The sequence below is a fragment of the Ochotona princeps genome, chromosome 2 (genome assembly GCF_030435755.1).
Source record: "Ochotona princeps isolate mOchPri1 chromosome 2, mOchPri1.hap1, whole genome shotgun sequence".
Classification (NCBI taxonomy): domain Eukaryota; kingdom Metazoa; phylum Chordata; class Mammalia; order Lagomorpha; family Ochotonidae; genus Ochotona; species Ochotona princeps.
In genome coordinates, this window is record NC_080833.1 from 124,775,774 (window position 1) to 124,803,328 (window position 27,555).

Consider the following 27,555-nt stretch of genomic DNA (forward strand, 5'->3'; position numbering starts at 1 on the left):
TCAAGTCCAGATGATGAGGTGGCCCTGGATCCTAATACTGGACTGCCCACCTACTCTCCTGATAAGGTCTGAGCAGTGCAGGTTGCTTGCAGGATGAGGTTGCAGCCATACCATGTACTTCCCTGGATTCTGGGCCTTATTTGCGTTGACATCCAACATGATCATCCAAACTTTTCCCCGCACCTCACTGGGGATGTCTTTGAAAATTCTTTGGTGGGACTGCAGGAGAGAGGAGGCTCAAGTGAGAGGTACCATGGCCACTCTAGGGAGGGAGCACAAAGTGGGTTGTCAGGACTCTATGTTATGTCAGCAGAGGGAGAAGCTGCCTGAGCTTCATGACCCACAGAGAGAAGACGGGAGGGGCTGAGGGCACAGGCTTGCTACCTACTCTCTGCTCCCTACAGAGCATGAGGAAGCACGTAGGACTCACATCTGAAATTTTCCCCAGCAGTGACACTGGGTTGTTTAGCCAGACAGTAATCTATGTGTAAGGACAAGTGGAGCAGATGACCCATGTTTGGGGAAGAGGTTGATTTTCCCCAGGTATGTGAAAGGCAGGCAGAGTCCAGCCCAGCCAAGCGGACCACCCATCCCTGCTCTGCTCAATGTGGTCCCCAGGGGTGCTTCCTCCACAATATCTTCTCACTTCCACAATATTTACTATAATTTTTTAACAACTTCACCCACTTTCCAAGTTTGCTAGACTCTGTGCATTGTTGCTGAAAAAGGAGAGAGGATGGCATAAGCCCTGGGGTTGGCACTGAGAGTGGCCATTAGATGCAGGTCAGGAGCCCTGTGCAGACACATGGAAGGAGCCCAAGATGCTGCAGACCTGGGTCCAGATGTTGTGTCAGGGGAGTACAGGTGGCCTGGACTTTGACTATAGCACACCCTGTCCTCAAGGCAGAGACCTCTGAGCTACAGTCAAGATAGTCACAACAGCCCAGACAATCACAACCATGATTAAAACGGCCCAGAGATATGAAACCCCAGACCTGGAGTCAGCTTTGGGACAGGTGAGTGAGTTCATAGCTCCACAGGTACCTATAATCACTGCTGGCACAGGACCTTGTGGCTCTTACCTCCCACCTCCTGTACCCACATGCTGTCCAGCTCTGCTTACCATAGGATGGGCCCGTGGTCAAGGGCTGGTTCTCACTTTAGTGAGACAGATATTGAGAGAGAGAGATCTTCCTTCTTTTGGCTCACTCTCCAGCTAACAGAACAGCTGGGGCTGAGCCAAGACACAGCCAGGAGCCAGGAACTGCATCTGGATCTCCACATATGTGCAGGGTCCTAAGTACTTGGCCATCTTCCTCTGCTTTCCTAGGCCAGCAGAAAGTAGAAGTAGAAGTAGAAGTAGAAGTAGAAGTAGAAGTAGAAGTAGAAGTAGAAGTAGAAGTAGAAGTAGAAGTAGAAGTAGAAGTAGAAGTAGAAGTAGAACAGCTAAGACACAAACTGGTGTCCATGTGGGATGCTGGCATTGTAGTGGTGACTTAACCCCCTATAATACAATGTCAGCTGTTGGAGTTGCTGAAACCCACCCATGTCCAGAGATGAGCTGGGGTGCTAACAACTCACCACAGGAAGCCAAACCTGCCTGCACAAGGTTTTCACTGTAGTAGTTTTCATCTCCAACATAAAAAGGGGCCTTCAGCAGGGTCCCTGAGGTCAACAGAGGGTTCCAGGTCAGAAGCCAAGGGTGTTCAAAGTCAAGGACAGTTGAGCCATCCTTCTCCTTTTTCTGTCCCCATGGATGCCAGGATCGGTGATTATATGCATAGCCAATGAGGCAAGGGACCCACCCCCATCCTCCAGCCACCTGGCCTGTACCTTTCTATACAGACAGATGACCTGAGCATGTTCCTTGTCCCTCAGGGTCTTCAGGATGGCCCAGTCACATCTGTAAGATACACAAACGTGACCCAACACAGGTGAATCTACAGATATCCATGCCACAGAATTTGTTCCCATGGTCAAAGGCAAGGACCCCCAGCAGCCAGGCAGACAGGCACCTGATGGTTGGTTCCCAGAGGACAGGGCAGAGGGGTGGTGGTGCAGGGACAGCCTCTGTCTGGCCTCCTAGGAATCAGACTACTCTTCTAGCTGGGCATTCACACCCAGGAGTCACCCTGTCCCTCTCAGGGTTCCTGCATCTCTGGGGATCTCAAAGCCAGACCCACTGTCCTCCACCTGTACCCCCAGCTGATGACAAGAGTGGAGCAGAATAGGTCATTGTGGTCCCACACAGACCCACATGCAGACACGCGTTCACAGTCAGTGCATAACACAGTGCAGGACTGAGGTGGCTAGATACCCACCCTGCTCATAGGGGCACCAAGGGGTCAGTGGTGTCACCCATGGACACAGGATTGGGAGACCAAACACCCACCTGGGAGTGACTGTTCCCATACCACAGCATAGGCAGAGAGTAAGTCCCACTCATCTCAAATGAGAATCCATCCGGTACTCCAAATATGTCTCCTGCTTCAGCCACCGATACCTGAATAGGACGGCAGTCAGCAGGCTACTGGCCTCTTTGGCCTAACCACCCAGAGGGTGCACCTCTCAGTGACTGTGACATCACAGAATGCTGCTAGCCACTCACAAGTAGTGTCTCATGTGGCATGAGGGTCAGTGTTCCATGTGCCACCTTTATGAAATGCCACCAGGGATTGGCCCTCCTGTGGCTTCTACAGGGCCAGATGAAGAGGGAAGAGCTGAGGCTGGGGTGCCATGGAAGCAGGAGTGCCAATGCCTCCTGTCACCTGCTGGAAAGGTCCCATGTCCCATTAGGCCTGCCCGTGACACATCTTCCTCTACAGTTTGATACCATAACAGCTGTGAAAGCATCTTTACTTGAGTATATGGTAGCAGAGGGAGCCCACACATGCCTTTGCTCCAACCGAGGTCTTCTCACCCTATACCTGACCATTGTTGCAATGATCAGATATGGCAAACTGCAGGGTTCCACCTCCTGTCCTATAACTGACCCCACCAGCACTGTCAACTCCAGCACTCTCTTCCCCTCCTCCCTGGTGCTTTAGGTGTTAGGCAGAGGGATTCCTGCTGGGATAGAGGGGAGAGAGCAGCCAGCTAAGCACTGCTTGCCTGGACCTCAAACCAGCCTGGGTTGACTATGTAGAGCAGGAGCCAAGTGTTGGCCCTGGACACTGAGTACGGGCTCAGGTATGAACAGCTCTGACTGCCCAGTGCCAGTCCTCAATCTGTAAGCAGGGTGACACTGGCCAGGTGCTGCGCACAAGGACAGGTACAGCACATGTGGGCAGAAGAGGCCTTGAGCTTGCAGTTTCTGAAGTGCTCACTGCCAGGATGGCCAGCCATGGGAGATGCAGCGGACATTGTCAGCAACAGCTCAGCCCTGCTAGCAACAGAGGCACCATAATGGTCAGCAATGGCTCCACAATCTCTGTCCCCCATGGCTTACAGCTGACCCCTGGAGCCCTGACCCCACCACTCCCAGGCCTGAGGGCCCTGCCACTGGGAGCTCACGGCTGCCTCTGGAGACCACACTGCCATGAGGAGACTAAGAGCCAGACTGTGCAAAATGCAAAATGGAATCAACCAGGAGCAGGGAAAATCCATCTTAAATGTCTTTGCATCCCAAATGTGCCACATTGTTTAGTTTTGTCTTCCAAGGAACAAGCTTTAAGTAACTTCAAAGATGGCTGTGGAAGTGGACAGCAGCCAGGGCAGAAGCCACATCCAGTCCCTCCTCCAGTGGCCCCTGGAGGGATGAGGCCGAGTGCTGAGGGGCTACACAGGGCCCCTAACGCCTCCTCTATCCCTCCCAGACCACCCCTCAGCACCTCTTGTGCACGGCAGCTTCCGCTCACTGCTCCAGGCCCTTGGTCTCGCACTTCCTCACTCAGCCATGTTCTGCAAACCTCACTCAAGACCCCACTTCCAGGAAGCCCTTCCTGGTCTTTAAATAGCCGTACTGTGCACCCTGGGAGCCTGTCCCTGGACTGCCGCCTCAGCAGCTATAGCCACATGGAACACCTGCTACGACCTTCCCCAGCTGCAGCTGCTCATGTCATCCAGGGGACAGAGAGACCCACTAAGGCCCAGAGTCAAAGCACAATGGCAGAGCTGGTGGCAGGAGAGGCCAGCAGAACCCAGGCAGCGGACGGCGGGACCCTTCTGAGTGGCCCATTCACAAATGTCCCAGCCTGGCGCCTCCTGAAGGCCCAGGTGGCCCCTGCTCCACCCATACACACAGGCTTCAGCACTTAGTCGCTCAGCTCATGTGTGAATGGCCGAGGCGCCCCAGGTGAGCAAAACCATCAATTAGAGAAGTGACAGCTAGGCCTATGCGCAGCCACGGGGCGAGGGGCAAGCCCAGCTCCCCTGGCAGTCCCCAGGGGGGTGGCCTGTCTCAGGGTGGGCGAGTCCTCCCACAGGAACAGCTCAGCAGGGTTTGACTGTACCCAGGAGCTGTACCAGGAACAGGTGGGCACTGGCCTGTTCTCTTCTTCCCCAGCAGGTGCCTGACTGGAGCCTGAGGCAGACCAGGTTCTGGGGGCAACTCCAGCCACTCCCAGCCCCCAATGCCCTGGGGAGAGACCCCAGGCGACCAGAGCCATGGGAGGAGGAAGGGTGAGTGTAAGGGTTTGGGCCTGGGATGGCTCCTCCCTACCTGGCCACGGGCCACACCAGCCTGGAGCAGAGCACCATGCTTACCTGGCGAGCACCTGCTGCTGATCCACAACTAGCAGGCAGCAGGTCCTGCCTGAGCACTGCCAAACCGTCCACACTCTCCCTTGTCGTGCCTGCTGTGGCCAGCAGGGGTCGCGCTGGAACCGTCACTGCCACCTGCGACAGCCTCCAGCCATGCTCCAGGGCCTGCCATGGACATCACCTCTTCCACGTCCTTGGCCATGGACAGGGCCAGCTCAGCCTCCTGAGCACAAAGAAGTGAGATGGAGGAGAGGCCACTCGGGGACAAACTCACGCCCAGGAGACGAGGTCCTTCTTGAGGCCTGATCAGAAGATGCACACACGTATCCAGGCAGCAGTGTCTTCAGCTGTCTCTCCAAACCTCCCAGCTTCATCTCTCACCTCCCATGCAGGACACTCTTCTTAAAATCACACCCCCTTGAGCCCGGAGCGGTAGCCTAGTGGCTAAAGTCCTTGCCTTGCATGCGCCAGAATCCCATACGGGTGCTGGTTCTAATCCTGGCTACCCTGTTTCCCATCCAGCTCCCTACTTGCAGCCTGGGAGAGCAGTCAAGGATGGCCCAAAGCCCTGGGACCCTGCACCAGCGTGGGAGATCCGGAAGAGGTTCCTGGCTTCAGACTGGCTCAGCCCCAACCGTTATAGCCGTTTGGGGAGTGAATCATTGGAGGGAAGTTCTTCCTCTCTATCTCCCCTCCTCTCTATCTGACTTTCCAATAAAAATAAATAAATCTTAACAAAAAATCACACCCCCTTAAAAACAGAACACCTGCCACTTCCCTCTGCACCTGTAGGAAAATCCAGCTTCATCCCTGGCTGCCACACCAGCTCCCCCCTCCGGCTTCCCACTGCCACCCACCCCCAGGCAGCCCTGCACACTGCCACCCTGACTGTGGGTATTCTCAATGAGAAAATCAAGATCCTGCAGGCCACAGGACCTTGGTACTTGCTGTCTCTCCTTGCTTGCTGCCTGGGTCCCCCTGAGTGTCATTTCCTAGCCAGGACATCCCATCTACCCTCAGAAGACGCCGAGTGCCAACTACACACTAGTGCAGTCCAGAGGCTGGCAGACTTCTTTCTCCAGAAACGAGACCATCGTCGCTTTCCTTGCCCTCCCTGTGGCCTGCTGTGCTGTCTCCAGCAGAAGCGGAAGCGTGGGCCCCATGGCCACATTGCTCCAACTGGGACTCGGGCACAGCGGGGCTTAGGCCATGTCAGCCCTCAGAGGAGCGACAGATGCCCGGATGTGCACTGTGCGGCTGTGCAGGCAGACTGGGGGTCTGGGCTTGCTCCAGGATGAGAAAGCCCAGGTCGCTGCCCACGGAGCCACCCACCTAGAGGTTAGCCCTGGGGGTACTCACCATCCTGGGCGGGGGGTCCTTGGCCAGCTCGGAGCTGGTGTCACTGGGCTCAGGCACTTCTGTTGGAGAGGGGAGCTGGGGGAGGGTGGGAAGGGGTGGGGAGGGGTGGCCTGGGTCAGAATCGGCCTCCATCCCCTGCCCTGCCCCTGCCTCAGCTCCCCAAGGCTGCTCAGCCTCCTGGCACCTGCCACCGTCCAGAGGAGAAGCAACAGCTGCAGCGGGAGAGCGGGAGAGGGAAACCCAGGGGGCCATGTCCAAGGCCATACAGCTAGGTGAGTGCCAGAGCGGGACAGAATCCACACAGGTATGATACAAAAGCCACTGCTCCTGCATTCACACACACACACACACACACACACACTCACACACACACACTCACACACACACACTCACACACACTCGCACACACTCACACACTCACACACACAGACACTCACACACTCACACGCACACACACACACTCGCACACACACTCGCACACACTCACACTCACACACTCACACACACACACACGTGCACACACACACACACACGTGCACATGCATGAGCAGATGTGCACACACAAGAACCCAGGGAAGCAAAGGCAGCAGAGGACAAAAAAGAAAGAAGGTGGCCAAGGGAGAGGCCCTTGGACGAGGACAGGCTGGGGGAGCAGCGGGTCAGGGCCGGGGTCCCTGGCAAGGACTGGATCCCACAGAGCCCACCTAGCTCACTGCCTCTCTCCTCGTTCTCTCCAGTCCAGAGGTGCAGGATGGCTGAGGGGACGCAGGCCCCTCCTCCGGGCAGATAGGGTGTCTCCACCCACCTGCCCTGCTGACTGACACAGCAGCAGAGGAAACAGCTCCCCCCAACCCCCACCATGCCCAAGCTAGGGCCCCTGAGGCGGAAAGCAATGCCAAAGCCACAGCATCCACGGGGGCAGTGCAGCTGGACAGCAGAGGCCACGAGTTCTGCGCATGCGCACGGCAGCCTCTGCCCCCGCTGCCCCAGCATGCCTGCCCACTCAGCAGGTGCCCAACAGCCACTACCTGCGACAGGACCTGGGCCCCTGTGCTCCGGGGCTCATCCGTCCTGGCCGTGAACAAGGAGAGCCGGGCCAGCTTGGCTTCCGCCTCGGCAAAGGGGTCAGGCAGCATCTGCAGGGACGGAGAGGCAGCTCCTCCTGGAAGCCAGCGTCCTCCGACCAGAGCACTGCCTCAGCCCCTAGTCTTTGGGGGGAGAAGTACTCGCTCCCCGGCTCCATCTCGGGTGGGAACTCCGCCCCGTGCACAGGCTCCACGGGCCCAGGAAGGACATCTTCCTCAAACGTGGACGACTAGTTGGACCAGAAGGACATCTCGGACCTGGAGGCCTCCGCCTTCTTGGGCAGCTCCTCGAAGGAGGCGGAGCCTTCCACCGTGGCGTGGGCATCCGCGGGCGGCTCACAGGGCATGGAAAACACCTCGGGCCTGCCCACCAGCTCATACTGGAAGGCGGGAGTGAAGTCTGCCCAGCTGGCAAACTTGTCCCTGGACATGACCTCAGCCTTGTGGAGGACTTCTGCCTTCAGCATGGCCTCTGCGCAACCGAGAGTCCCCGTCAGGCCAAGGCCAAGGGAAGGCGACAGCTAAAAGGGGGCCCATGCCCACTGCCCCCAAGAGGCCACTCAGGCCAGAAGACTGGCCTGCTCACCTGCCCCATTGCCCCTTCCCCAATCCCAGCTCAGCCTGTCACCTGCCACCTCCACCAGGAAGCCTTCCTTCCACCAGCCCCAAGGTTCCTCCATGCCCAGGGCTTCCCCAGCCACCAAGAGTTGGCTTCCCGCCGCCTTGACTAGGGACCACTCTTCCACCTTACAGGCTCCCGTGGGTCCAAGCACCTCCCAGGCTGGAAGCTCCTGGTCAACAGGTTGCACGCCGAGACCTTTCCTCCCTACCCCAGAGTCTGACCTCCCTGGGCAGGGGTGCATATAAAGCACCCACAGTGCCAGGCACTGAGCAGTGCCAGCAGAGGGTGGCATAGCATGAGCGGCTGGGTCACCACCACCACCCCAGGCTCAACGCAGGTGGGCAAGAGCCGGCGGACAGTGTCCTAGCGGCATAGGTGCACTAACCAGATGTGTGAGGACCCAGGTGCAAGTTCTCACCAGGGCTGACAGCCTTATTATGGGATGTGGTTGCTTTGATAACAGACAGGAGCGGAGGGGTGGGAATTTGGTCTATTAGTTAAGATGTCTGGGTTCGAGTCCCGGGACCGGCTCCTGACTCATTTCCTGCCAGTGCAAACCTTGGCGGTGGGGAGGGCATAGTTGGTAGCTTGAGTAACTGAGCCCCTGCTACCCACACAGGGGCCAGTCATTGCAAGCACTTGGGGAGAGAACCCAAGGATGAGAATTCCATCTGTCTGCCTGCCTCCCAAGTCACAACAAAGCAGCAAGAGGAGACATTGCAAACCCCGGGTTGGGAATGGCCTCTGAAAGGAGGTGACACTTTGTACCCTGATTTCAGCCTCGAGCAAGGCCCAGTGGGAGCCAGGCCACCATGGACCAGCACTGTGGGTGAGACTGTGGCGCTGGAACAGGTGGCCAGGGCGCCGTGTGACCTGCATGAGCCCCTCACCCTGTCTGTGCCATGGTCACCATGGCACCCACTTGGTAGGCTGCCACAAGACTTCAGCGGAATGAGGCCTGGGCCAGGGAGGGCTCTGTGCAGTCAGCCCCCGCCCGGCCCCAGGCACCCACCTGTCTCCTTGCGCAGGTTCTCCTCCAGCGTGGACAGCTTCATGTCATACAAGTTGCGCATGGCCGTGATGTCCTCCTCTAGCCGGGCCCGGGACTCCTGCTCCGCCTCATAGTCGGCCTTCAGCTGGGCCAGGTGCTGCTCGTATTCCTGGGGGTGGATGACCTGTGAGCAGCCCTCAGTGCTCCCTCCTGTCCCTCGGCCACAAGCAGGAGGCTACAATCCCCCACCCAACACTGAACAACCCCCCGTGCAGGGACGGGTTCACCGTCTTCCCCACCCGCCAACACACCCTGAGCGCCTTCCCACACCAACAGGAGCAAGCTGTGGTCAAAAGTCCCCAGCCCATCAGTGACAAAACCAGCTCTTGTTCATCTGCTTTCCTCCACACCACTGTGCCATCACCAGCTCTCACCCAGGGAGTCCTTTGGGGGCCCCGCTTCCGCCCCTGCTGTTGCCCCAGACCCTTCTCCCCACAGCCGCCCTGCATGTCCAGCAGACCGTGTCCCCTCCCCACCACTTCCCTACCTAAGGCCCATCAATGGCTCCCCAACCCAACACCCAGGCCCCACCCAGGCAAGGGCAGTCCTATGCCCAGCCCAGGATGGGGGTGAGCCATACACACGGGCTCTGACACACCTCCCGAGGGGACAGCCTCAGCAAGCGGGCTGCATGGCTGTGTTCTCAGGAGGGAAAGAGGGGACAGACAGGTGGACGCCAGAACCGGGCATATCTGAGCCTCGTGGTCACACCTGCCACATCACAGAGGCCCAGGTGGCTCACCAAGCCTCTCCCCTCACTTCCTGCTTGTCCCAGCAAGATCTGGCACCCCTCAATCCATGAGCCCTTGTAACCCAGGCTCAGCCACCCCAACCTGCACCCTAGCAAGACCCAGAGGTGTATGTGGCTGTCAGCACATCTTCATGCAAGACCACACACTTATGTATCAGTGCTCACAGAAATGCACACTTGCACATGCATACTGGCAGGTGCGCACATGGACACAGATGCATACAGAACAACACCTGCGCATACACACGTAATCAGCACACGATGCTTATGGCAATGTGTGTATGCATGCATGGTGCGCATATGCTAATAAGTGTGCAATGCATGCTAACACGTGCTAGCATGCAAACATACATGCACATATACTCACGAATACACATGTATTCATGCACACACAGCAGCACCACTATCCCTCCTCACCTTTAACCGTAGGCCCCAGATTGCAGGCAGGGCTCCCATCACAGGACCCACCCCCAGCCCTCACCCTCCTCCTCTGCCTTGGCACCTTCACTCCCTCACATTTCCTGTGTGCTACTGCACAGATAACAGCCCCTCAGCTCCACCTGCAGCTCCACCGCCCGCACGCTCCCCTTGGATGAGCCGTCTGGCGTCCAGCCTGCCTCAAAGGCAAGATGCTCTCAATCTCCCACCTGCCTCCCACGCCTCAACCTCTCTCCCTGAGACCACGTCCACCTGCCCACTTCTCACTTCCAGCACCAAAACGTCAACTTCCTGGCTCCATGCGCCCCTCCAGGCCTCATGCCAAGCAGGCTCAGAACACGCTAAGGATGAAGAGGCTGCAGCACACCTCCCTCTCCTCTTGCTTGGTCCTCACTGCACATCCCAAAAAGAGATGTCCCACATGTCGCATTGCCCACCCCATGTAGCTGTGGGACAGCTGCCGGGCACCTGTGTGTGCTACAGGTGAGGGCCCAGAGGCACCATGCCCACCAGCAGCCTGCCCAGGGTCTCAGAGCCTGCCAGGGCCAGGCCACAAAACAAGACAGCAAGATGGGAATATTCTGGTCAACTCTCATTGCCCCTTCCCCCATCCTGTCCATACAGGTCAGGGCACCCCTCACAGGAACTCATAGCTGACTCGTTCCTGACCACACCACTCCCTGCCGAGAGGCCTCCTCCCTGGGCCTGCGCCTCCTCCCTGGACCCTTGCCTCCTAGGACTGTGCCTCCTGCTTACATTGTAATGGACAGGAAAGCCCAGCCCCAGTAAGTCCCCTCGCCAACTCCTCCAAGTAGGGCTCCCAGGAGAGACCCCTGGGGCAGTCAACTGAATCCCGGTGGTGAGGCAGCAATGGCTAGGGAGGCTCTTGCTATCAACGTGCTGTGCTGGAGGATGGCAGGCGGCCTGGTTCATGCCCAAGGCACTAGGCCCTCCCCTCTTTGGCCTCCTGCCCCTTCTCTCCTAAGCAGTGGACTGGCAGCAGCGCTGTTCTCCAAGCTGACCACGAGATGGCGCCGGCCGCTCTACATGGAAAAGGCTGAACAAGGTCCTGGACCCAGGAGCAAGGTCCCACAGTGGCTGCTGCTGCCATGACCCGCCTCTCCTGTCTGTGGACTTCTGCCACTCATCATGCCTCCTCCTTGGGAGCCCTCCCCAGGAGCCAGCCTCCCAGAACCTTGAGCTCCCCTAAGTGTCACCTACTGTACTACCCTCAACCGGGGGGCCCTGGCCCCTACAGCCTGAAAGACTTCAGGGTCTGAGGGTTGACCCCAACTGAGGTCACGTTGAGTGGCAGGAGCCAAACTGTCCCTGCAAGAGTCAGGGTGCTCAGGGGAGGGGTGGTGCCCAGTTCCCCACATGAAGGTCTCAGGGGCAGCCCTCGAAAGGGAGGGGTGTCCAGAAAGCCAGAGACGAGAGGCTGTGGCAGTGACCCCTGCCCCACAGCTCCCCAGGGAGGCTGGGAGGCCCTTGGGTCCCAGAGGCTAAGTCTACCCTCATCCACTGGCCAGAGGCTGCTCTGTTGGACGTCCCAGCCTGTGCACAGGCCTCTCCCACAGCCAGGAGGCCCTCTCTGCTTCCATCTCCAGGGCTCCTGGAGGAGCCTCGCACCCTGCTGCTCTCTCCCATGCAGGCTCTGAAGTGGCATGGCCTGCAGGCTGGACTCAGGACCCCAAGTTCAAATCCTGGGACCTGCCCTCCTTAGCCACGTGAGCTTGGACAAGTCATGGCATCTCGAAGCTTCATCCACACAGTGGGCCTGCAGGTGCAGAGGATAGCGACAGCAGTGAAGGAGGAACGCTACCTATGGAGAGGAGGCGGCGTCTCCCAATCCCCATCCCTCTCCCCACTGTGCCTGCTCGGGCCTCACCTCCCGGATGAGCTGTTTCTCAGCCTCAGCGTCATGCTGGCTCACAGGTGGGATCAGCTTCTCCTTACCCTGGCCGCGACTCTGGGGCTCCTGGCCAGACAGTAGGGCTGGGAGAACAGGGGAGAGCAGCTGAGAGGGAGGCACACACGGCTTGCAGGATCTCATGCAGGGATCACAACATGCTCGCTTGGATATGCCCATGAGGGCTGAGGTCGTCGCAGACAGGACACAGGGTGGGTGCCAGAGCCACAGGTGCCAGAACCATGGGCATGCAATGCCATCAGCAGGTGCGGATAGCAACAGGACACTGGGGCAGCATGAGCCTCGGCCATCCTGGGGCAGTGCTTTCCACTGCTTCACAGGGGGGACTGGGGCCCCAGGGGCCTGCGGGGCCGGTGGGGGGTGGTGAGCTGGTGTTGGCTATCTCATTCACCACCTGCCCTCATGGCCATGCTCGCTGTAGCAGCGGAGCAGCGACCCTGGAAGGCCTCAGTGTTCGTGGACCCAGTGACACAGCCTCCCCAGCCACTCCTGGGACCTCTCACCATTCCAACTTACTGCCCTTGGGGGGTGGGGGGAGCTGGGCAAAGGGGAGAAAGGAAAGAAGAGGGAGGCAGGTGGCCAGAGTGGAATTCCTCCTGGAGGGTTCAAGGCCCTCCCCTCTCCACACCCTGCCAGTCCCTCTCCCCCGCCCGACGTTAGCAGCCTGTGGGTCTTCCCAGAGGAACCTCGAAGCCCTAAGCACGCACATCGGCTACTCGCAGCCCCACGTCCTCACAGGCTTAGTCACTGTCTCCTCCGTGAAGCCAGCTGGGACTAACCACACCCCACCCCACACAGACCTGGCCACCCACCCCTTTCTGCCCACTGCGGGGGTCTGCCCTAGGGCCTGCTAAAACATTTAGCTCAGGAACTGGGAATAGATGAATGAATGAATGGGGGAGGAGGTTGGACTGGAGTGAGGAGGTTGGACTGGATATATGGACTGCAGGGTGGGCTGGGAGGGCAGTGGGGTCTGGTAACTGCATGGGTGGAACAAATGAGGAGCAGGTGGGTGTGTGGTGAAGGAAGGAAATGGACAAACCATGGCGTGGATGAGAAGGCAGGCAGGAGGACATGTGAGCAGACCAGCCGATGGAGGTGGCACGGGGCTTGACAGATGGGCAGACAGACCCGGCTCTCGCACACTCGCTTCCCCGAGACAGAGAAGCAGATCCGGCAGTGCTCTGGGCCCTGTGCTCTGGGCTCTGTTCCACGGGACTGGGCCACCTTGCGTCTGATCTTGACCCTAGTGGATCATGTGCATTTGGCAGGCCCGGCTCAGCACAATGGCCTGATATCCCTCTGCCCAATGGCAGCCCACGCACCTGGGTGTGCACATGGCAGCAACATCCTCCTTACTCAGAGCAAGGTGGGATGTGGGGGAGTCAGCCAGCCAGCCAGCAGCCATGCAGCCCAGCTCCACAACACTGCCCTGGGGACAGCCAGCACAGAGGGAATGACGGAGGTGCAGTGGGGCAGGCAGTGGGTGACAGGGCCTGTGGCTGGTGGGACATACCAGAGCAGGGCCACTTCCTTAGATCACTGACACATTCCATGTGACTGTTCCAGCCAGGGCTGCATCTGACTCTTGCCAAGCTGTGCCCAGGAGTGAGCCTCCGGGACAGCAGGTAAGACAGTGGGAGCTTGGGAAGCCTGCATCAGTATTGGAGTGCCTGGGTCCAGATCTGGTTATCTTCCCAATGCCAGCTTCCTGCTAATGCTTGCCCAGGGAGACAGCAAGTGATGGCTCAAGTACTTATGCAGGGAGAACCAGACTGTGTTCCGGGCTCCTGCCTTTGGCCTGACCCAAGCCCAGCTGTCGCTGACACTTGGGGAGTAAACCAGTGGATGGAAGATCTGTCTCTCTTTCAAATAAAATGAACCAAACAACCAAACAGGGAAAGCTGTGCCCACATGGAATCAGAAGTGGGGGCAGGAAATCAGGGGCAAGCTCCCGCCTCCTCTGCCGGCCGCCACCTGTCTGGCCGCCAGGGCCCATCTGCTGGGCCAAGATGGCCTTGAGCTTCTTGATTTCCTCCTGGTACTCGCGAAGGAACGCGTCCTTGGGGGTCCTCATTGATGCGTGACTTGTTCTTGATGTTCTTGGCCCGGTTGGCATAGCGCAGCATGCTCAGGGACCTGTCGTAGTTGTTGTCAGCAGGCGACAGGCAGGCCACCATCAGCGTCTTGGTGTTGCCGCCCAGCAAGTCCTGTAGCAGCCGGGTGAGCTTCCAGTTGTGGTACGGATGTGCTTGCAGCGCCCGTCCACCAGCGTCGAGATGACGTTGCCTAGCACTGAGAGCGACAGGTTGATCTTGGTGGCCTCCTTGAGCCACTCCCTGGTGGCTCCCATCTTGTACTTCCACTCGCTGCCCACCAAGTCCACCAGATTCAGCTTGCCAGCGCGGAGGTGGTCCTTGCTCCGCTCATCTGCAGACAGAGTGGCCAGGTGCGGTGGGGTCATCACTCAGTGAGAGAGGAGTCCCTGGGAGGTGCCACCATGGTGCCCAAGTGACAAAGGAGGACACCGGGCCTAGAGAGAACACATGATTCACCAAAGTCAAATCCACATGATCTACTAGGGTCAAGCTCAAACGCAAGGTGGCCCAATCCCGGGGAACAGGGCCCAGAGCACAGGCTGTTCTCCGGATAGAGGTTCTTTCTGGCTCCCCCAGAAGCTCCTTCATCTTCCTCCAGGCCTGGGCGGAGGGTGAGGAGGTAGCCGGGCTACCTCTCTGGTCCTCAGTTCTGCACACCAAGCCAAGGAGAGCAGCTCTAGCTCCCCCCGAGGGTCAGCAGCTGGGACGGGAGCAGTTAGGGCAGCAGCACATTCACAGGGTGCAACAGCCCTGGAGTGCAGAGCGGTAGCACAGCAGCCGTGGTGGGCTGCACCAGGTAGCCTGGGGGCTGTGGACTTAAAGGGTCCCATGCTGACCCTGTCCCTCAGTAGCTGTGACACTTGGGGGGGACAACTTCACTGGATTCAAAGCCTGCTCTCTTCCTCTCAGCACAGGTGCCCCGAGCCCAGGTCTGGACCTGCCCAGGGCCCGTGCCCACCTGGCGAGTGCTCTGTCTCTCCCTGTCCCTGGGCAGCCCTATAACTGCCCCCACGTGAGGGAGGGCAACAGCACCCATGTCCCACTCAGCAAACAAGGCCCAAAGCCCCAGCTGTGGGGGCAGAGAGGCACGGGCAGGGTCTCCCGCTGGCTGGAACCATTTGGGGAGTACACTAGCAGATGGATGAGCTCCGTGTCTCTCCCTCAGTGTCTCTCTGTCTCTCCCTGTTTATGACTCTGTCTTTCAAATACACAAACCTTTTAAAAAAAGAGAGATCAAAGCAGAGTGTGCTCTGATGTGAGAGCTGGCTGTGCCAGTTCATTTCCCCTCCGATTTCTATCTTTGTGGAGCTTGGATATTTTATAATGAAAACAGTCGCTGGGCCCGGTGCAATAGCCTAGTGGCTAAATCCTCGCCTTGCCTGTGCCAGGATCTCATATGGGTGCCAGTTCCTGTCCTGGTTGTTCCAGTTCCTATCCAGCTCCCTGCTTGTGGCCTGGGAAAGTGGTAGAGGACAGTTCAAAGCCTTGGGACCCTGCATCTGTGTGGGAGACCTGGAGGAGGCTCCTGGCTCCTGGCTTTGGATCGGCTCAGCTCTGGCTGTTGTAGTCACTTGGGGAGCGAACCAGCGGATGGAAGATCTTTCTCTCTGTCTCTCCTACTCTCTGTATATCTGCCTTTCCAATTAAAAATAAACAGTAATCGCTTTTATATCTGTTAATGGTCTGTCACCCCCTCCTACAAACCCCCAGAGGGACACCACCCTCCCACCTGCCCACTTCCGTCCCTGTCCCTCCCCCAGCCACCTCACAGGCAGCTATGACGAGGTTGATCCTTCCCTCTCCAGAGGCACACCCCTGGGGAGCATTCAGCCAGCAGCAGGTGTAGGGAGGAGGGGTGGCCTGGGCCCCAGGTGCTGACTGCTAGGTGTCTGCTCCCCAACTCTCTGGGTCTCCTGCCACCTTGGGGACAGCAGCAGCAGGGGTCACAGGGGAGCTGGGGTGTCAGGAAGACGTGGGCTCCACCTGGGCTAGAGGAGCTGAGACAAGCAGTGCACCGGGTGGCTGCAAGCCTCAGCTTCTCCACTGTAAAAGCAGACAGACGGGGCCTGCCCAGCCCAGGGCTGCGGGGTGGGACCCAGGGCACAGCACCTGCACCTGTGGGTGGCCCCAGATCAGCCTTTCTTTCACTGAGATTCCCACAACTCTAGCCTGGGGCAGCCTGGGACAGCCTAAGGGTAGGGTCTCAGTGATACACGCCTGGGAAACCCCCAGATGGAAGCCCAGCTTGGACACCCCCTGGCTGTGCAACCTCGACTCCACCCTGGAAACTATAGACAATGGTCTGCCTTGGGGAGTGGGGCAACTGTCGTGTCCCTGGGGCAATGACCACATATTGAGGGCTCACAGTGGCCAGGGGACTGCTGCTGTGATGGCCATGGGGGCGCCCTCTGGCGGTTCCCCTCCTAGCTCCTGACTGCACTCATACCCACCCCCAGGAGTGGGACTGGCTCAGGGCCTGCCCTGCCACATACCCACAGCGTAGATCTCGATGCTGATGGTGAAGATGGAGTGGGAGCGCGAGGAGTCCTTGTTCATGAGGGTGTAGCCCACCGAGCGGTTCTTCCAGCCCCTCTCCATGATGCGCTCGCAATGTGCCACGCTGTGCACCATGTGCATGGACAGCCCCTTCACATACACGCCCTTCTCCGGGTGCTCCTTCAACTGTGGGCGGGAGGGACTGTTCAGGGGTGGGGCCTCCTGCCTGGGGGTGCAGTTGCACCCAGCTCCACCCAGACCACACCTGCAGCCTCGGTGGACTCGGCCCATGTCCCTGGGCAGTCATTCCAGGCTGTCCTATCCCTGCCTCCTTCTTGTGGGACGTTGGGTCTGTGACTCAGTGTGGGCCTCAGTTTCCACATTTGTACAATAGGTGTGAGAACCATCTCATCCAGACATGGTGAGAATCCATTGAAATAAGGGGTGTTGCTGGTTTGGCATGGTGCCTCTGGCATAGGACAAGTGTCCCCTAAATGCCAGCTGCCATTCCGAAGCTGCAGTGTCCCCACTGGAAAGGTGGGTTTTAGCCTGGCAGCTGCCCTCACTCCTGGGACCCTAGCAGGTGACTGGCCATTTGCTGCCACAGCCCACAGTGCCAGGGATGCCAACAGCTGTGCCAACCTGAGCACAGAAGACGCCAATGCTTCACTCCAGGCACTTCAGGGCCTCCCATCTGAGGGGCCCAGCCCAGGGAGTGTACCTGGGGCACAGGGAGGCACAGCAAGGCTGAACAGCTTGCTGGAAGTCATAGCTATGGTGGGGCCCTAGCAGTGGGAGACTTCAGGGGCTGGGTGGAGACAGGCTGAAGCCTCAGCAAGACAAAAGGCTGACCTTGACCTGGGAGGAGATGCACAGGCAACAGAAGCAGGAGGCAGGGTTGTGGGGGACAGGGCAGCCCCTCCAGCTGCAACCACACCATTCAAGGGCTGCTGGAGGGCTGGTTGGTGCGATCCCTGCCACCCCCAGAAGCTGGGACCCCACCTGGCACAGAAGTCCAGTGAGAGGGGCTCCCAGCTGCACCAGTTCCCTGTTTTAGACTCAGACTGGAAACCTGGTGGTGCCACCTGCCTCTCTCTATGCCTCAGTCTCCTTGCCTGTGAAATGGGAACGACACATTCTACTTGCATGAGACTACCCTGCGCATGAGGCCAACAGTGGGTCTAAACAGCAGGTCGGCGCACCTGTGTCGGGGTAGGTCACACAGGCCTGGAAAGCCCCAGAAGATGCACCCCTGTACAGGGTTGTGGGGCTCTCAATGCTCTATCATTGGTGCAGGAGGTTCTGTTCCCCACCCCCACACCTGAGGGGACCCCAAGGAGTACCCTGCCCAGCAACCCCACCCCCCAGGCAGGGCTCCACTGAGAAGTGGCCACCCACGGTGCACAGCTCCTCAGTGACTGCTCATCCCAGCTGTGCTGAGGCCACAGCAGGGTTGCTATGACAACCAGCTGGAAGTGGCAGGGACAGAGATGGACCATGATCCACATCCGTAGGTTGGGGGAGTAGGCAGGCCCTTGACATGAGTTGTTTTTTTGTTTTTGTTTTTTTTTTTTTGACTTTTTTTTTTTAATTTTATTGTATTGTTGTTGACAATCTTTACATAGTTAATTGCGGTTAAAAAAAAAAAAATAGGTTCACAGGGTATAGGGAAGTGGGTAATACTATTATGTCCATATTGTTTCCATCATGTATCTGAGGTAAAGGGGGATATTGAGGGAGAAGCCCCACCCGGTTTCCGGCCCACCCCAAGTACCAGATGTGGGGCATGCTCTGAGATATTTGATCAAGCGTTTTAATAGTTCTCCAGTTATGAATCACTGCCAGTTGTGCTCGATGAGGTCGACCACTGATTGATATGGTCCATCATAAAGTCTCCGTTTGCCCCATATTTCGCTGCCAGCATATAGCTGAGATGAATGATTGACTTGTTCTGTCTTGACATGAGTTGTATGATGGAGGTTTTTAGCAGCTGCAGCAGACATGAGACTCTGCTTCCCCGATCTCTTGCAGGCAGATCTGTGCCAAGCAGGTTCAGGGCCCACGCCGAGAGCACACGGCCCAAAAGGCACAGCCTTGCTCTACCAGCTATGAGCGCCTGGCCGTGTATAGGCCATGCATGGAACCTCTGTTCCCCTCTCTGTGGCAAAGGATGAGAAAGTACCCGTGCCTTTGTGTCCCCCTGCATGTCCTCCACAAGGCATGGGCCAGGCTCATGGTGCCCCCTGGGGGAGTGGTTGCGGGCAGTTCCTGGCAGCCCAGCTCACCCAGCCCTGGGTCCGCAGGAGGTGGGTGAGGGCATGGATGGTCTGGGTTGTCAGGGAAGAGCAGTCAGGGTGGCAGAAGTTTCCCAAGTGGGCAGGGCAACCAGACCCCTCTGTCTGACACAGCAGCAGCCGATGTGCCTGCCCGCCTGCCTGGGGGCTGAGCCATGCGGCAGATGCACCCAGAGCCAGAAGGAGGGCACAGCTCCAGGTGGGCGGCCGAGGATCTCACACAGACAGGGCAGAGCACTGCTGCCTAGCAACAAGCCAGCCGGGGTAGGGCAGGGCCTGGGTCCTGCTCTGGGTCCTGGTCTGGGTCCTGCAGATGGCAGAAGCAGGTAGACGAACGTTCCTGAAGGGCCTGCATGGCTCCACGTTGTGAGGATTTGTCTAGCTCCTCCCTGGGCCTGAGCTGCTCAGTTGGCCGCACAGTTGTCACCCATTCCCGGGACTCACAGACCTTCCCCCACAAAACCCAGGGCGCAGGCAGCAAGGAGTGAGCTAAGCAGGACGTGAACGGCCCTGAGGGTCACTGCAGAGTGGGGAACCCTCCCAGTCAGGACCCCCAGTCAGGCTCCCCAGCCCACAGCAGTGACGGGGCATGGCCTGGGGATCATGGCCAAGGTCCAGCGTGGAGTCTGCTCCCAGCCCTGTGGCCGCAGCAAGCCTCCTCCTCTTTTTGAGTCTGTTCCCCTTAGGTAAAACCAGTGTCTCCATAGCACCCTCCCAGCTGGCTACTCCTAGAGGACTAAGGATTCCCCACGGAGGTGGGCTGGCTCTAGGCCACCCACAGGCCTCTGGGGGCCCCGGTTGCCTGGCCAGACAAGCAGCATCAGAGCTGCAGGAAAGGGACAGCCCACCAGAATTCTGGCCATGGATTTGTATCAGCACCCCTCCCCCCACTGCTGCTGGTCTATTCTTCCAGGCTCACCCCACATAAAAGACACGACCAAGGCTGCTCACCAAAGTGCAGGCCAAACAACCCCAAGCAGAGCCAACCTGGCCACTCACTGGCTGCCCAGTCCTGCCAGGTCTTTCAACTTCACTGGAGTTCCCAAGGGACCAGCCTGGTCTACCTATGGTGACAGGAGGAAGGTAACACACCTCCCTCTGCTGCCCCCTGCATCTGGCCACTTAGAGGCCAGAGACAAACGACAGGCAGTGTGTAGTGACTGCCCACAGAGCCAGCCCTAAGCTTGGCTGCTCTGAGCGATCTGTGCCCCTGAGGCTCCACTCCGCAGTGCCACCCCATCCAGATCTCCATCCTACTCTCAACGCAGCCACTGCCACTAGAGCTGGGTCCACGCGGGACTCCTGCCCAGAGGGATAAGGTCCCACATCTGAACCCTTCTACAAAATGTGGTGTGTGACGTTCTGGATCTCCACGTCCCCTCCCCATGCTGGCAGTCTGGAGGTTTCTGTACCCCCTCCCCATGCTGGCAGCGTGGAATCTCAGCCACCAACCAGGTGACTGAGCAGGAGGCAGGAGGATGTGCTGCCAACAGCCGGTAGACAGGAAGTGCTTAACAGGTGACCATTGCTATGGCCTTTTGTTCAGCACAGGGGGCCTTTGGAGATTCCCTGACACTCCTGTGTAGCAGAAAGGCTTTAGTCAAATGACACCTATCACCAACTCTGTATTTGAGCAGGTGCACCTGGGAGACATCCAGTCTCCTCTCCATCGCCCAATGGTCTGGGAGGCGCATTATACTTCCCCTGCACCGTGAAATTTGACTGAGAACACTCCAAAGTCCAAGTTCAAAGTCCCCACCTAGTGTGAACTCGCACGAGAGCCTTGGGGCAGGAGCAACATCCCCCCTTTGGTCACCCGTGCACCCACCTCCAGCTTCTGCTTGGTGTCTGCTCCTAGCAGATCCCGCACGTCCTCATTGTAGATCTCCAGGTAGGAGGCCCGCACCAGGAACTTGGTGTTCTCTGCACACTGCAGGGTTGGGAAGCACAGACAGGACTGAGCTCCAAGCCACTGGCTGACCGACCCGCCCTGGACTACAGTCCTCTGCAGCCAGGGAGTGGGAGAGGCCAGGCTGCGAGGAGGCCCCACCCGGTCTCTTCCTCCTTGCCACTCCAGCCCGGGGACTCCAGGCCTCTCCAAGCTGCATTGTATCCACCTGCTATGCCCAAGGTTCCAGCCATAGGCTTCAGGGACACGAATAAAGTCCTCCCTGGGGTCAGGTGAGACTCGAGCCAGCCCCAGCCCCCAGCTGCTCCCTCTCAGGCCAGGCTCTGCCATCTCCCATTGGGGGACTTTCCACCCAGTGCCACCCATGGCCCCCCACAGCCCGGGCACTGGGAAGGACTTGCCTCAGCCGTCGGGGTCTCCAAGTCTCAGCCTTCCCCATCTCAGAAATGGGCTCTAAGTTACCCCCTGGATCTGTCTTGAAGCTTGGTGACATCATTAGGCAAAGAGCTCCCCACACAGGCTTGGACAGTAGCAATGGCTTAATCCAAACAGAAGCTCAAGACAGGTCCAAGCCAGGGCCACCGGGTGTTTGTCACCAACATCACCAATATCCTAGGGTGAGCTTGTCTCTACCAGCTGGCCAGAAAACAGTGCCAACCCTGCAGCTGTGGGCCTGCAAGGCGGGCCTCTGAAAGGGCAGCCTCCCAAGCCCTCCACCCAAGGCTGTACCTGCACACTCTCAAACACGTGCTCAAAGGCCCTGGGAATGATGCCCCGCTGGGAGGGCGGGTCCCGCAGACCCTGCATAGTGAAGGACTTCCCCCTGCCCCATCTGGCCATAGGCAAAGATGGTGCCATTGTAGCCCTTGGTGACACCCTGCGTGGGAGGAAACCCAAGTTGGTGCTCAGCAGGGGTCCAGGGCAGGGTCAAGGTGGACGGTGAGGCTCCCCCCACTAGACTGGGGCCCTCCCTGGGCCTCCTGCACAACAGCCCTGGCTGCAGTAGAGACTAGGAGAGCTCAGAGAGTTGAAGCCTGAGGCTCCCCTACCTGCTAATGCACACAGCCCAGCCCTTGCCGTGCTGACCATCTGGGGAGTGAACCAGTGCATGGAAGATCTCTTTGTTTCTTTCACTCTGCCTTTCAAATAAATCAAATAAATCTTTAAAAAATAAAAAAAAAAAAAGCAAGTATTTGGGCTCTACCCTGCCAGGGGTGTGCTGGGAAGGAGAGGGAGGAACTGACCCCTTGGAGGGTGACAAGCCTGCTGGGGGATATGGCCCAGGGCATTCATGTCCCATCTGCACTTTTGGCCCTGTGCCCATGGCCAGTGTGCCCATGTGTAATAAGGGCAGAGAACACCTGCTATTAGGCCTACCATACTGAGTCACACTGCAGCAGCACCCGAGAGCAGGCACACAGGGCATTCGCTCAGTGTCCCCCTGTACTGAGGGGGCAGGACAAGCACCACTGACACCTATAGCAGGCAGTGTGGCTGCAAGTAATGATAGACACTGCACAAAGAGAGGTGGCCAAGAGGGAAAGGGGGCGGGGAGGGGAGGCAAGAACTTGGCAAAGTCTCCCAGGAGCATCAGGAACCAAAAGGGAGGTATGGGTTCCCACAGGGCTGCAAGTACAAGACTCACAGCAGGTCACAGGGTAGCTGAGCACGGATGGAGAGGCGCGAACTGAGAACAGGTGTGGGGAAGGATGGAGAGGGGACAAGGCTGCCCAGGAAAATGGGGGCGAACCAGCCCATCTCCTGGACTTTCTTTACTTAGCCAGCATCTGTCCACCCACCATACACACAGCACATGAGGTCACACATTCTAGAATTTACCATGGAACAGAGTGTTGGAATGTGGACCTGGAGGGCTGCTGCCATGCACCAGGGCCCCATATGACACCCCAGGCCCATCATGTGGACAGAATGGGGTGTGGCCATCCAAAGGAGACTAAGGTCACCGTTCCCAGCTGTCCACAGGATAGGTAAGCATGCACTCTTACCCGGGACTCGGGTGTGGAGAGCTGCAGGGCAGGAGCAGGAGACCACCTGTCCACAAGCACACTTCTAAAGCCCTGTGGTCAGAGCAGGTGCACTGGAAGCTCAGGAGCCACATCCCAGGAAACTCGTGTGGCCCTGACACTTAGCTGGAGGACTGTGACCTCACCCACATAAGGGGAGGGGTCCTAGTGGCACTGCCAGGCTGCCCCACCCACTCAAGCAGCCCCCAGCCCCCACTAGGGGACACTCATGTTACTAAGAAACTGAACTTCCAATTAATTTAGATTTTTTTTAAGATTTATTCATTTTATTACAGTCAGAAATACACAGAGGAGGAGAGACAGACAGGAAGATCTTCCGTCCAATGTTTCACTCCCCAAGTGAGCCGCAATGGGCCGGTGCGCGCCAATCCGAAGCCGGGAACCTGGAACCTCTTCCGGGTCTCCCATGCGGTGCAGGGTCCCAATGCATTGGGCCATGCTTGACTGCTTTCCCAGGCCACAAGCAGGGAGCTGGATGGGAAGAGGAGCTGCTGGGATCAGAACCGGCACCCATATGGGATCCAGGGTGTTTAAGGCGAGGACTTTAGCCACTAGGCCACGCCGCCAGGCCCAATTAATTTAGATTTTAAAGCATAAGCACTATAAAATAGCCTTCCAGGAGCCACAGTTTCAGTGCTGTGTTAACATATTTAATTCAGCTGAAGGGCCCAGAGGGAGAGGGGGTTAGACATCAGACAAGTTCCCCTCCACTGCTCCGCTCCCCAGAGGGCCACAACAGCCAGGATCCAGAAACTTAACAAAGGATGGCTGGCACCTGCTCCTTCCAGAATGCACGTTGGCAGACAGTGGAACAGGAAGGAGTGCCAATACCGGGCGTGGTGACGCCAAGCAGCACCCTCACTACTACACCAAATGCCCACCTGCAATTCAACTGCTGGGACATTAGCATAAAACATGCACTGGATTTTACATAGTATGAACAAAGGATGTAAGAGATTTCACTAACATTATGCAATGAAAATAATACCTATTTACATCTTAGGGAAGCGATATATTGTTAATATGAGCTGAAATAGTCGAATGTTTCCTTTCACTTCACAAAATGTGGCTCACTTGGTATTCGTACAGGAAGACTTGGCTCGAGAGCTGTGCCAGGCAGCACAGCAGCTGCTAGCCACAAGGGGTTAGTTAAATTTGATCTTTCAGCTTAGAAACAGATAGGAAATGGTCAGCGGGGATGCACTTAGAACTCACTGGGTGGGACACAAAGATTAGTGACTCCTCACTGGGGTAGTGAAGATTTCTCTGCACACCCCTCCTAACACTGTTCACCTAAACTGTTGACATATGTCTTGTTAGAGTTATGGAGTTAGACTACCCGAAAAACAGCCAGGTTCAGCAAAATCATGCTTCAACGCTATGAACTGCTAAATACTAAAATTAAAATAGATATGAGACAGCTGAATAGTAATCTATACCTAGTATAAGGTGTATAGCACCCGGCTGTATATAAACTAATAATTGAAATGTCAATGTAGAAGTCACAGGATGTGGTTCAGAACTTGCATTCTTTTTTTTTCTCTTTTAACATATTGGTTACTCAATACCATGTCAACTAATTCCATAACGTTATAAATTGTTACTGATGTAATGTCGGGGCTTTTAATTGAATGGGATGATACTCTGCCAGCTTTACCTTCAGACCAGAGATGGTCTCCCCAAGAAACCATTGAACTTATCTGGACAGCAAGATGCTGGACTTTACACTTGGTAGATACTTGCAATGAAAGAACCTCAACTGAATTTGAACTGTGGTAATGCAACAAGGTGGAGGAATCCACCATGTGTGTGGGGGGGACTCAATGCCTATAAAACTGTGTCACATAATGCAATGTGATCAATAAAACATAAATTAATTTTTTAAAAATTTGATCTTTCAGAAACCAAAACTTCTAGTTAAATTAGCATTCAGAGGGCCATCATCACAGCACAGTGTGTTAAACCGCTGCCTGCAATGTCAGTGCAAGTGCCAGCTGCCCCACTTCCTATCCAGCTCCCTGCTAGCTTGGCCTGGGAAGGCAGCAGCAGTTGGCCCAAGCACCTGCACCCCTCCCACCCATGTAGGAGACGTGGGTGGATCTCCAGGATGCTGGCTTCAGCCTGGCTCAGTCCCGGCAGTTGGGGCTATTTGGGGCATTGAATCAGAGAATGGAGAAAATCTTCTCTGCCCACCCTCCCCCAACTTCCCTCTCTCCTTCCTTCTCTGTCCCTCTGCCTTTGAAATAAACAAATTAAAAAGAACAATTGATACTCTGCTGGCTCTGTCTTCAGATCAGAGAGGGTATACCTAAGAAGCCGTTGAACTTGACTGGACAATAAGATGCTGGACTCTATGTTTGGTATACGCTTGCAATGGGGGAATCTCAACTGAACTTGAGCTGTGGTTATGCAACAAGGTGGAGGAATCCACCATGGTGGGAGGGTTTGGGGAGGGGTGGGGAGAACCCAAGTATCTATGTAATTGTGTCACATAATACAATGTAATTACTGAAGTTAAATAATTAAAAAAAAAAAAAAGAAAAGATTAAGAATTGGAATTAAAAAAAAAAAAAAAAAGAACAATTAAAATACAGCCCCCGGGTGGCACTCAGTGGCATCTCACTTGCGCCATGTACTTCATGGCTATCACAGGACAGTGCAGCCACTGAGCATGACCACTGTCACAGAAGGTCCCTCGGCTCAGCTCCAGATCTCCATGGAGACAGCGTCTCTCCCACCAGCTGACCCCACAGACCTCCATGGGACAAGTACATCCATGGAGCAGGTCCGCATGTCAGACCTAGCATTCCTCCACAGCCCTGAAGTTAGGGGCCAAACAGTTTCCGGGAGATCAAGGGTTAACCAACTCTTTAACTCGGGGCTGTCCTGGGACTGGGCTCCTTGAGCTGACCAGGTGGTGATGGGGTGTGGTGGGGAGATGGATCAGCTGGAAGGAGGGTCCTGGGTGGGCAGCCTTCAGTTGAGGTGACACATCACCCAGTGACAAGGTCAGGAAGGGAGCCTCTATCTGAAGGACGGGAGAAGCACAGAGGACCCAGAGGGAGTGTCCTGGGCAGAGGTTGTCCAGGCTGTCACAGGACCCCGGAGCCACCAAGACTGCCAGCCCGGCCTGCCCAGTACCACTGCTCCTAGGCTGTAAGTGCTTGCTGGCTGCCCTGCTAACAGGAGGCAGCTGGATGGGGCAGGGGATGTTGGCACCAGGCTCAGTACCAGCCCTAATTCCTTCCATATTTTTTCAGTCTTCAGGGTCCCCAGCTCTGTTGAAGACTAAACCCGCCCAGCTCCAGCCCAATTCCATGCAGAGGACTGCTCTGGGAACTGGCTGACTCCACTCAGCCTTCAGCTCACAGTCTCTGTGACACCTCTTCCAGGAAGTCCTCCTGCTCCTCCCATCCACACCTCTCCCCACCTAGATCCAGGCTTGGGAGCATCCCCGTGCTGCCAGTCCCCAGGGTTTCCCCTGCCAACTCATCACCCTGGATCTCAACTGTCAGCTTGCTGCTGCTCCTCATTAACTTGCTAAGAACAGAGACGCTGCCCCTTGCCCAGGAGCTGCAGGAGGGACCTGAAGGGCTGTCCTGTCTGCCTCCCTCTATGGGCTGGGGCTCTCTGGGCCCCCACAAATGGCTGGCCCAGGGCCATGCTCCAGGCCAAGGAGGGGACCCAAGTTCCCACAAGGCAGAAGGGGCTGCTTTGGGAAGCCTGAGCACCTGTGGAGCAGATGTGCTGGGGAGAGCTGGTCCTCACTTTGGCGGCCTTTGAGAACCCACTAGGGAACAAGAACCCCCTGGGGCCCTTCCAGTTGGAGAGTGGAGTTGGGCCAAGGCACAACCTTGCTAAGTCTCAAAGCCTGGAGGAAGCTGGCCCTCATGCCTGGGGCATCATCTCTGGCTGGGGGAGCTTCAGACCATTTCAGCTCATTCCAGGCTTGGACTGACTCTTGGCACAAGAGATGGGGAGCCAAGGGAACTGCTGCAGGCAACACCAGCATTCCATGTCAGAGCGCTGGTCCCGACCCAGCCCTGGCTACTCCACTGGAGCAAACCATCTCTCCTACCCTCTCTCTTTCAAATACCTGAGCCAGTGTTTAACAGAGGACAGGGTAGGAAGCAGGTTAGCTCCAGTCAAGCTCACTGGGAGAGCCTGGCCTCGCTGTCCCCAGGAGTGAAACGCCAGGGTCCTTACAGCAAGAGGCAGAGCCCGAGTTCACAGCCTTGGGGCTGCCCCCAAGCTAGGGCCAGGGCCTCCAGGAGCCAGCTGCACTCACACTACAGTCCGAGGTGGAGAGTGGCAAAGGTGAGGCTGGCCTAGGGCAGGAGGAGGGACACAGGAGGCTGGACATGGAGCATATGGGTCTTTCAGGGATCCCACGAGGCGGGGATACCCTTGGGGGGAGTTCTCAGCCAGCAGGAACAGGAAGGGGCACTGGGCATGGCGGAGCCCAGGACGCCATCTCCTGTCTGCACACATGTTGGTTGCTGTCCACCTGTGCTGGGCTGCCAGCCCCTTGCCCACCCCGAGCGCCTGGGGGCAGGGCCGTCCATAGGCGCACCTCCACCAGCTGGTAGGCAATCTCATTGTAGATCTGCTCAGTGATGTGGTCCGTGTGGTAGGCGCCATCGAAGGTGAACTGCCTGTGGGGCTCGTCAGAGGCGCCCTGGTTCTGGATGAAGCACTGGCTGGCAGTGCAGCTCCTGCTCGTGCAGGTTCATGGGCCAGCAGAGCAGGACCACCTTTACCGCCTCCAAGGCCAT

At 57.3% G+C, this 27,555-nt stretch overlaps 1 pseudogene; it reads right to left on the reverse strand.

The window, feature by feature from the left end:
* On the reverse strand, window positions 1–27,555 carry LOC131478213 (kinesin-like protein KIF17; annotated as a pseudogene).